Source organism: Anarrhichthys ocellatus, unplaced genomic scaffold, assembly GCF_004355925.1.
Source record: "Anarrhichthys ocellatus isolate YVR2014 unplaced genomic scaffold, GSC_Weel_1.0 scaffold18, whole genome shotgun sequence".
NCBI lineage: Eukaryota > Metazoa > Chordata > Actinopteri > Perciformes > Anarhichadidae > Anarrhichthys > Anarrhichthys ocellatus.
Window position 1 is genome coordinate 1,513,941 of NW_022280048.1, and position 12,136 is coordinate 1,526,076.

The window sequence follows — 12,136 nt, forward strand, 5'->3', positions numbered from 1 at the left end:
TTTCACACCTGAGAACGGATTGATAGGGGGAGAGGGGGTGCGCCCTCAAATTTCAGCATTATGCAACATGCTTGTTATGTTTTTTGTTCCCCCCTCCCCCTCTGTACACCTTCTTTACATAGTAGTTACAGGCTGTACCTCAAAGGAAGTGGAAAAAGTGACACCACCTGTCATTTTAATAACCAACCTTCTGTAAGCCCTCAGCAGAAAAAGGCCGGACTCATGCTCTGCGTCTCCTCTGCTTAAACATGTACAACACGGTAATAAGGCTGTTTTTCTACCTGCACCACCAACGGCATGATACATTATTATTTCAAACAACTCCATGTAGCATAAGAAGAAGAGTCGATACCGTATCTTGTTGTTTTGTGGAGTTGAAAATGCTCTATACAGTCTACTATACATACATGAAATCCTCTGTCCTGCCGTGTGTGAGGATGTATGAGGTCATTGAACAAGAAGCAGATCCTGTATCAGGCTCGGTGGAAGGCGGTCATATTTGATGGGAATCCAGGAATTAATCCAAGCCGTCATTAGTTATTCTGACCTCTACGCAGGCGGAGGTATGTGAGCAGTGCCAGTAAATCCATCCAGCGGGGTCTGGGGTATCACCGCGGAAGAATGCAGCTTTGCATTGTGCCAGGTTAGAGATTTAATATCAGCAACATGTGGCACGGGATAAGATGTAATGAGTAAGTGTTCCACGGCGCTGGCAGAGGTTAAGATAAGTACAATTTGGTCTGACGATTAAATGCCACTATGGTTCAAGTTTTAAAAGACACACTCTGACTGCTATACAGCACCTGCAGGACATTTTTGCCCCCACGTAATAAAAGGCATCTGTGCACATGAGACTGTCATGACCCAAAACTAATTCAAGAGTTACATTACTTGAGACGGTATAGTCAGGCTGGTCAATGCTGTGCCAGAACAGTGTGCTTTCTGAGCAGATGTGAAGCTTATAAAAGCCTTACAAATCCTGATTGTTATTGTGGTTGCATGCACTTAAATGAAGGTCAAATAAAGTGTGTGTGACACTTTTGTGACATCACTTGCATATCTACAACTCGCCCGTTGTTAACTTGAGAAGTGCAGGACGCAGCGAAAAGACACCGTGTGAAGTATTTTACATTTATTTTGATTCATGTTTCATTTTAATGAGGGAGATATTAGATTCCATATAGGAATCTCTACGTTTGTTGGTGTTGATTTCATAGAAAATCTCTCAGTGAAGCGATTAGTAACAGGTGTGTTTATACAGGTCTGACTGTTTTTTTAAACCTCTGGATGAAACTCTAGCATGCAGGTCTTCACTCTTCTGTGTGTGAAGTGACCTGTGTGAAATGAGGTCTGATGGCTTTATGGGGGTTTGGGGACTTCTGGGAAATGGCTGTAATTGGATTAAGACTGTGACCGCTCTCCTAAAGACGAAAGCCATGAAACGGCTAGCAGGCTTATTTTTTGTAATGGTACCAGTCTGTTGTTGTTGATACGCAACATGCACTTTACAACACTATTAACACGCTCTGAATGGCTAAACGATCCTGTTAAAGCTCAACGACTTCAGGATAAAGATGTGTTTTAGATTCTTTGTGTTGTCTGTTGCTATGAATTGGACTCTTCCAAGAACGTACTCAATTGTATTATTCCCTTGATATGGTTATCATGTGATTTGGGGTTTTGCATTCCGGTTGGAGAAGTCGATTTAGACTGCAGGGATGTCTGTTAAAGAATAGCCACATCAGCAGAAAACTTTTCAAAGTTCAAATTCACTCCAATGATTTTGTGCTTTGGTCTCAGGACAGATTTGGGTAAAGAAGAGAGGCTATGAGTAAAATAATTGATTGTGTTGGTGCTGATTTTGCGTCTTTTTCTGTCCATTTTCATGAATTTAAAAACAAAAGGGAAATACTCTTTTTAAAAAAAACAAAAAATAACTTTTGGATCCATCACTCAGAGGCCGTAAGGGGGCAGTGAACCAGATCAGTGTCTCTGTGTGTGTGTGTGTGTGTGTGTGTGTGTGTGTGTGTGTGTGTGTGTGTCATTGCTTCAGTGAAGTTGTTGTACTAGCATCAACACAGTGCAGACTGTCACACATAATCCTTGACTTCAGAGGATGCTTCAGCTGCTGTAATATGTGATACACGAGAAAAAACCCAATATAACAGCTGACATAATACAGAATAACCACACTGAAGCCAGTGTTGACGTAGGACTGCAGTCACCTCAGTGTCTCTCAGGGCTTCACTCTGCAATCATTCATGCGATCGATGCCGACGCAACACGAACTAGACTAGCTCTGTGTGGGAGTAGATTTGGCTGAAAGAACCGAGGTGGAGAGGGAACACTGAAGTCCACCAAACTGTCTTTCTTCTTGTTCCTATTTGAATTAGAAGATTTGTACTTTAAATATTTGTATGTGTTGCAGTACAGTATGTGATGTGTAAACACGGTGTTACATGGTGTTCTTTTCCCCCGTGACTTCACACAGTTACCATCGTTGTATGGATTAGGATTTAGTCAAATGAGGAGCCAAATTCACAGAAAGTAAAGCTGGCCCTCCAAAGAGAAGATGGATTCATTATATTTTTTTCTGTACATCGTGATCACACATGCAATCTCGTGCCGGGAAGAGAGAAGTGGTATCACTGTTGTGTGCTGCTCTTGAGCCAGAGTAGTTTCACCTCCTCTCCTCTCCTCTCCTGTGGAGTCAAAGGGTTTGCATTAACACTTGGCTCGACAGAGAGGGACTTTCTCAAGCTCGTCTTGTTCTTTCCACGACTGAGAACGCTCTCAGAAAGCAACGGGATCCGCACAAACAACGAGGAACGCGAGTGCAGTGTGTTCCCCCCTCAGGTTATCGACCAGACATCAGCTGCTCTTCAAGCTGTAAGTGCGTCTGACGCTTTGGCATCTCTCTGTGATTGGACTGTGATTGTTCCGAGTGGATCTCATGAGCTCACATCAACCACTGTACACACTCACGTTGGGCCTTTTTTTATTTATTTAAGCTAGTGTTTGCATCACTCCCCCCCTTCGCAAGTCGCATATTTATTTTGTTCATATGGAAACCACAGCTGGTTTACATCCTGACTCTGGAGCTGTAATCACAGTTTGAACCAGAATATTTCCATATCTGTATTTGAAAATCCAACTTATGAATGATGTCTTATTCACATGGAAAACTGCAACGCTGTACATTTCTCTTTATATTTTAAGTCCTGAACTGTTTTTAATTGTTAAAGCTGTACATTCATTTTATTATTTTTTTGGCCAATGTGGATTTGCTGCTCATGTGAGTTTTGTTGTGCTTCCAATAGTTGGCACAGTTTACATTAGAGAGACAGGTGACTTCTTTGCCACTTCAGGGAAACCAAAAGAATATGAATTTGTTATTCTGGACAACGTTTTGTGTCCCAAACATATTTTATCGCTGTTTTTCTCATGTTTTATTACTTAATTACACCAGCACCACCTATCCGTGTAGAGTTGGTGGAGTCCTGCACGACCCTGCACCAGACCTCCACCCCAGGCAGCTCTGTATTTGGCGTCAGTAAACCGCTGCTGTGTTGTGTAACATCCACAGGAGTGGGCCGGTTGATTTATTGTACAGGTGTTGGGAGGCTCGAAGCCGCTGGAGCTCCAGTCATAAAACAATGCTTGGGGCATGTTCGCTGACTGAGCGGGGTCAAGGGGACAGGTGGAAACACACGGTAGCCTCCTTTGTATGCAGATGGAAGCGTTCACCCTTCGGACTTCAATATACACACATTTTATTTGACAAATACATCCAGGACACGAGTTCTCCGTGGGTTTTCTCCGTGTACTCTCTATGTTCCCGTGCCAGGTGTTGTGTTGGTATGAAGGCGTGTGTACGGGTATTTAATGAAAGACGAGGGAGCCCCGAGGCTTCTCTGCACGTCTCAAATCTCACAAATCTCAGGCGCAATTGTTTTAAGACAGTTTCCATATTTTGTCTTTATGGTCTACAGAAGGTTTAGACGTTTTTAAAGGCAGTTTGGGAGGAAAGATGTCTGTTAATGTTCAGCTTGAACTGTTTCAATATGACTTTTTTCCACTATTTAGAGACTGTTAGTATTATTAGGACATACTGAACTATCCGTGTTCCGCAGAGCAGTAACATTCAAAGTACAGTTTAACAAATTATTATTTAAAGCATACAAGTCCCAGAGTTCTGTTTGAAATAGGTTTGTTTTGTATGTCCGGGGAGGAAACACACTTTGATCAATGTTACTTTGTCTGAATTACCACAGAAGAAGACAAATTGTGCAACTGTTGAACTTAACAAATCCCTGCAGCTTTACTATGCAAATAGGTTTCCTCTTCAAAGTGCTTCGGATCAGCTGTTGTGTAGCTTTCACGCAATGTCGAGTTAAGATCCCTGATCACGAATCTCCTGTCACATCAACTCTTTTCTATACAGTAATATATACAGTAATAATCTGTATATTTATTAAGATCTTAAAATCATTTTGGATTCAGCTAAAATGTGGTAATGAAGACATATGATCTCTTTTCTTTAGTCACAAGAAAGACAACGTGAAAGACAAAATCCTGCAGTTCAGGCATGCGAAGTTCCAATGGTGGGAATTAACCCTAACGCAGACTAGCCAATCACAGTGTAGCGTCAGCCAGCTCCGACCAGGGTCCGACGACTATACGCTCTGCTCCATAGCCTCTCATTCAATTGTTTCAATCTTTTTCGTTTTTTCCAAAACTAAGATAGTATTTATTCAGATAGTGCAGTTAGTCCGCCTCTGACTGCTTAACAGGGTAGCAGCGGGGGGCGGGGCTTAGCAAAGGGTCAGTGCGGTGGAGGATTGATCCTCGGTGTCTCTGAGAGGAGTCTGGTATTCCCAGTTTCTGAAGGGTGACAAAAGACCCTGATCTCTGCAAAGGCCTTTGATCAGTCGAGGAGATGTCTGTGGAGCGGACGGGCCAACTCCAGGAGGATCAGGTCTTCACAGAGGTCTCCGGGTTATTTGTGACCTTCAACTATAAATATTAAGTTGTTTGCAATTTTGCTCTGAAACGCCAAGTTGTTTAGTAGTTTAGAGCCTATTTCATTCAGACGCAGGTCGTCCTTCATTAGAGATATGAATATTCCTGTGTAGAGCCAACATCATGCCAGGAAAATGTGGACATATTTGACCTTACTAAGATTTACTTTTATCAATAATATGAAAAATATTCAGAAATGGAAGCAGATGGAAACTGCAAATATTGTTGGAATTCCTGACTGGTGTTATGAACACAAATACTTCATTTGGATTTCAAAAAATCAGCTTTGAAGTGCACCAAGTGTATTTTCACAGATCATATAAGGGTTAGGGTTAGCGAGTGGTGTAACATATTTTCTCAATTACCACACAGGGCCCTGGTGAAATATGTTCTCCAATTGTACAAATATGTTCTGGCCTTGGACAAGTCTTCATCATCTTGTTGACATGAGAATTGGAAAGATGATGGTTTAAAACTAAAGAGATTTGAAAGAGGGATCTATCAGGGATGATAAGACCGGTATTAACAGGGGGAAGAGTAGAGCTCTCGAGAAAAACTGAGCAGTGTTTGGGTGCGAATGCTAACGCCGTCGTCTCTCCTTTGTTTCATCTTAGTTTTCACTTTGCGTCACACTTGATGCCACTTCTCATTTTACAGTCGGCAGGTTTGGTTCAAAAGAAGCTGATCCCTTTTTCTTCAGTCAGCAAATCCCTTGGTGATTGAATGATTACAAGAGAGATTTTTCATGCTCTCATTTCAAAACAGTGTGCGTAGTGCTAGCTCTACATTCACACACTTTATGTATGATTGTCTCCGCTGTAATATCCCTCAAAACTTGTTGCCTCGCAACCTTTAAACGGTACATAAAGGAGATATCTCTAGGAGAGCCGACACTCTGATAACTGTTCCAAATAGCTCCGTGTGCCATGTTGAATTATGTCTGTACTTAGTAATGGCTTCAGGCAAAGTGCCTGTTTGTGATTACAGTGTAAAGGTTACCGAGATCATGTGAAACTTCAAAATCTGTGTCAGAATAATGCAGATGAACAAGATTGTCCTCTGGATGACTGAGAAGTGCAGTGTGAAACAATAAACAGGTCGATAATGCCACGAAAGTGAAGAGGATGTTAGGTTAAAATATATTCCACAACAGCGTCTTCTCTTTAATTTCTTATCCAAGTAACTGCAGTGTTTTTTTTTATCACCAAAAATTTGGAATACATAATTCTGTGTATGTGGGAATGTGGGAATTCAGCTTGTTCAAAGAAAGTGTGAGTGAAGCAAGAATGGTTACAGACACTGAGAAAAATCACCGCTGAAGAAAACCAGATCTGATTTACAGGCGACAGCTCTGAGTGTTTCACGAGTTGAAACCACAACTCAAAAACAATTCACTCAACAACATAAGCCACAAGAAGAAACTTGATTCACAACGCGTTGGGGAGAGTGACACCAGAGACGAGAAGTACAACCGTACGCTGAGTAAGACATTTTTAGGCGACGCCGTGGTGACAACCTATCAATCATAAGGTAGCCCCGCCCTAAAGCATAGCCTGCTTTATTGTCTATTTCACTCGAAAAGGGACCATAATTTACTAAAAACATCATACTGTATTGAATACGACTTGAAACTAGAGATTGAGATGTTTACTGAGGTAATAAATGCTAGCCACTATCACAGAGACAGCTTGACATATGCAAAAACTTGATGATGTTTACGGCAAATGTAATACTCACAATGCACAGCGCTAACATCATACTACTTCCTGCATCATAATGAGCCATTAGGCGATCGTTCACGCAGAGTTCTTACATTTATTTCATACAACCCTCAATCAAACTCCCAGTTACAGGCTGACCCCATTCCAATGTCCAATTAACAGACTTAAGGGTGTATAATGCGAGATTGGGAGCATTTTGATTGGCTCTCAACGGCCCTCAACATGGCGACGCCTGAGCCGGCGGCTCGTAGCTAAAGGTACAAACTGTGGTGAAAGTGCCGGCAGAGCTGACGGTGTTTACCTGAGGGGGAAGCGGAGGGAGGGTGTAAACCGCCGTATGAGAGAAGTGCAGAGCGGTGGCCCTGAGCTGTAGCCGGTGGGGGCCCGCTCACATGCTGTAACATGCAGTAAAACGGATAACAACACACACAGAGGGAGAGCGACTTCCTTCTCTGCTCAGGTAGAAGTTACTTTACTATATCTTTGATGTGTGGGAAGTAAGGCCTACTTGTCATTTCTTAGGGGTGCAGTTATTCAGATTAATGCTGCTAGAGCAAATTCAAAGACCAGACGACCTGCCCATCAATGATGTTTCACCTCCAGTGTTTAATCCTTCTTTTTTTTTCTCCCCTTCTTTTTTAAACTCTGGACGGTATTCTCCTCACTTTCTAGGGGTGTAGTCTGGAAGGGAACCTCCAGTTTACTGACTCTGGAACACACAAGAGAGCGAGTGTGGTTTTCTCTGCTTGGATGGATGTCTTTCCTGCCAAAGCCATGGAAATTTGCTGTAGCTTTTGGGGGTTTCTGTGATGCGATGCTGACTCCATTAAAACGTGGCCACGCGTCAACCTCCGCTAACCCCGCCGCAGTCAAAGCCCCGAACCCAATCAACCTGAAGCAACAACAACACGCTGATGGCCGAGTAACACAACGTGTGTGATTCAGGAGATTAGCTCGCTGTTCTCCCCTGAGAGATGGCGGTGGAAATGTTGAAGAGATCCGAGTCTATGGATACTGGAACGAGTGAACAGCAATATGGAACAACGGGTATACCGTCATTTGTTTTCTTTGCCTCTGCACATGTGTAAAGTATTATCTTTAGCCGCTACATGATGGCATCAGGTGAGTCAGGATTTAACGTCATGGGAAAGATGTTGACGTACCCCTGTAAAGATTTGTTGTCGTGCTTATTGTACCAAAACATGGGGATCTTTATGCTTTCCATAAGTGAATTAAAAGTAATGCTTCAGGTATTTTGTATCCTACCAACAACAACTTGAAGTCGGAGGGGGTCTCAGCGCTGCATTTTATGTGGCCTAATGAGCAGCTGTCCCCTTCAGAGGTTTATAATATAATACAGTACATTTTTGGTTTATTGTGCCTCATATATTATGTGAGCTTTTCATGGATTATGGTTTCATTGAGAACTGGTGTGCTCCTTAAACGTCACCCTGATTTGACCTGCGAGTGTTTACATCCTGCTGAGCGACTGCTGAAGACAAGAGGTCAAACCACCACCAATCTTTACTTCTCTGACGGCGGAGATCTAATATTTGCATGAAGGACTACGCCTCACGAGCGTACATAAAATATATTGGAAACGAGGCCAACCTCATGACCGAGCTGTTTTGGAGCATTAATAGGCGTGCAGCCAGACAGCGCTGCTTTATGAAGAAGACCCGCTGAGTGGTTTGAGTAACATACTGCAGGGTGCTCCGGTTTTACGAGTCCTCCCGTCGTTCAAAGACAAAAACATTTCGTCCTGAGACACCCGGGGTGGACTCTGGACATCCGGTCTGCGCCGTCTTCCAGGAATCTGCTGCTCACATTAAACAAGTACGCAGTTGTTTTTTCCTCCTCAAGAATGACAAAGAATACAAGTTTAAAAGCTACAGCTGCAGTTTTACAACACGGAGGGACAACGTTGGATCCAATACCTCGTTTTTTTGTTTGTTTTTGGCCATGTTAGCGGTGTTTGCTCTCGGGGTGGCATAATATCGATGACTGATGCATCTATTGGATGGATTGCCGTGATACCCACTCACGTCCCACTAACTCTGGTGATCACCTGACTTTTCCTCAAGCGCCCTCAGAGGGTGAAAGTCATCACTTATCCTATAAAATATATCCACGTCTACAAAACTAGATGGATCAGCACATTATTTGCTAATGACATTCCCATTGGCCTCTGGTTGGTTTTAGTGCCGATGAGCAGCATGCTAACGATGCAGGATGATGAACGTGGTAGTTATTACCTGCTTAATAGCAGGGGAAGATGTTAGCACAATGACGGTAGCATTTAGCACAAAGCACTGATATGCCTATAGGTCAACCTCACAAAGCCTATTGCATGACAGTATAGTTTTGTTTACATAAAGGTTGAAAGAGCACTTTTTTCTTTGCCGTTTTAAGATTGACCAAAATGTGACAGCTGTAGGCAGATGCTAACGTAGAAAACGGCCTAATAATGTGCTGTAATATGCATACCATTAATGACTTCATAAGAAATATTCTAACCATTCCAGTTAGACAGTAAAGTCAAGTGAGAGAACGTGTGTCAGTGTTCTTCTTCAGAGTAGTACTTCAAATACTTTTAGGTAAGTACTACACCCTCAAATCTACTGTAAATCACCAGTTTATTCTATGTCAAGTGTGACATGTTGTACTGCATATTTACAATAATGTATGTACTATGGGTATAGTTTACTTTCCTGAACTAGTTTACCCAAAATAACATTAGATCTGAATAAATGCATCCATTTGCGTTATTCCTAGAGCTACAGCTGTTGTGTTTGTTAGTGCCTGATATATTTACAGTACATAGAACCCTTAGCTAGCGTGTATTCAGATAGGATCACAACACTTTCAACTAACAAAACAATCTACAGAAACGCAGACAAGACAAACCGGACAGGAACATCTGGAACATATTTAACAAATGCTCCTGGGTGTGTGTGTGTGTGTGTGTTTTTGTGTATGATTGTGTGCTGGCACAAGAGCATGTTTTTCTATGAGTGATTCCCCATATGACAGATTGTTAAACCTTTCACACAAATCATTTAAGGTAATGCAAGGACTTCATACCGTAAACAAGCAGCTGTTGGCGTAAACAAGAAAGAGCTTCTGGTGCTCAGCAGTGAACTTCAACGTGTCCTTCTGCAGTACGTCAAGTAGCCCAGTACTCTGTTGTGCTGCTTGCTTATTATATTTCATTATATCTTTTTTGTCTTTTTTCAAAATGATCAAGATTGCATTCTAAAGACAGTAGAAATGACTAGTTTCTAGTGTAATTTAATCTCTAAACATGTTCCTATAAGCTTCAGGATTCACTTTCACACTGTTCTTACTCTACACAACACATTTCTCAAAGGAACAATGAGATGCATTAACTACAGATATTAGAAATAAGACACAAATTGGAGGTCTGCTGCCAGGCCCTGGATCTTAAACCTCAAGAGCTTATTTGATGGCTCATGTACCAGAACAGTCTCGACAACCTGCCTGCACTTACCACCAGGTGCTTTCAATAAGTTTCCCTCCGACTGAAATGTCCTTACATGGCGCTCTGCTGAGTCCAAACATTGCTATTGTACTCTTTCTGTTCTTCCAAAATAGCAAAATAGAACACACTTTTCATCACCAGTCTTCTGGATTTATGGGGACCTGGCTCTCTTCAAACCACAGCATGTAGGACTATAACATGACTCTCTCTCAGTGCCCCGTTCTTTGGGCTGAAAGCGGAAAAATTAACGAAATTCCACTCAATTGGTGACTTTATATAGCTGGCATCCGATGTGTGGTTTACTTTCCCCGTAAACAAATGAAAACAATTCTCTGCTGAGACAAACCTGCTTTCAGATGATGGAGATTTTCAGGTTCTGGCTCCGTAAGCTCCCGTCTGTTCAACAGGTTTCAGAGTGGCAGAGTGAACCACATAACCATTATAATCACGATAATAAGCCTGACATAAAAATAAATTGATGATTAATCCAAACATATAGAGAAACTCAGATGATTGATCTCTGCTGCTGTCTTTGCTCGCTCCTCACCTCAGTGGGGCAGTTAAAAATGACAGCGAAACATTTGGAGTTGGTGGTTGTGAACCTGACTCCATCACACTCTGCAGTAAACGTCTTGAACTCACACCAGAGATTACTGACGTGGCCAAAAGGATGACATCATCAGCAAACAGCACGGATGGAAGCAGACGTTTCCAAAGCTGAAAATGGGGCTCACGCAACATTTTCATTTTCTTCTCCGCCAATCGTCTTGACTTTTTAAGAAGAGTCAGATTCACAAAACTCGAGACAAACGTGTTGTACGTTGCTGTCGCTCCAGCGGCACCACCCACCGAAACACAATGACTGTTTCCAAACCCATGCAGAGGACTTTAGAAACATTCCATGACTCGTTTATCATCGGCATTGCATGCACTGTACAAGATCGCCATTATTTGTCTAGTCATCACTTTAGATTTTGTCATTGCACTTCAGGTCCACAGTTTCTAATTATTGTTTGTTGCAAAACGTCTGGGTTCGTTTCTGGTTCCCATTACGATCCAAATGATGTAAGACTTCATTCTTTTTTTCAGAATTTTAGTACTTAACATTATCATCAGGGAGTCTCCTTTTGATATTAAGATTTGGACAACTTCAGCTCGACTAATGAGGTGTTATGAGTTTTATTTCAATGACGTCCTACAGGTATTTCCTTCCAAAAACATATTGTAGGTCTTCTTCTTCTTCTTCTTCTTCCTCTTCCTCTTCTCCTTCTCCTTTTACTTTTCATTCTCAGGTTTTGAAGTAAAGTAGAAGCCCTGTGTTATTGTTTTTTGGGTATCATGTAATCCTCACATAAACCTGAGTTAACCCCTGTGAGAGCGTTCACTTCCCTCCTGCAGCTCTGAGGCTCCTCACAGGATGCTGCGGGTCATGTGCATTTTCCATTTGCTCAGGTTCTATCCGTCAGTGGATCAGCTGTGGCCAAACGGGCACGAACTGTTATTCATTTACCACACGATGTCTGATGGAGGAACTTTGAGATTGTGTCATGAAACTGGCTCTACATGTCGCTGCGGCGTAACGGGAGTGAAGGCTTCCAAGTGTGTAGGGCCTCACAGTCGACTGGTTGGTTTCGACTTCTTCCAAGGCTGTAAGTGGTCAATCAGTGCCAGACTTTGGCAACACGTTTTACACACTTGACTCGGTTACCAAGGCGATTCGGGAAATGGCACGCAGGGTGGTGGCTGTGTTCGGGATCGAAACTGGCATCGATGCTCGTCTGATGGGTTTGAGCTGCTTCCTGCTGCCGTGTTGTTGTCGAATATGAGAGAAAGTTCTGTGGTTCATATCAGGCAATGAGAAATTAAAGTATTTGTTTCGAATCAAGCTTGG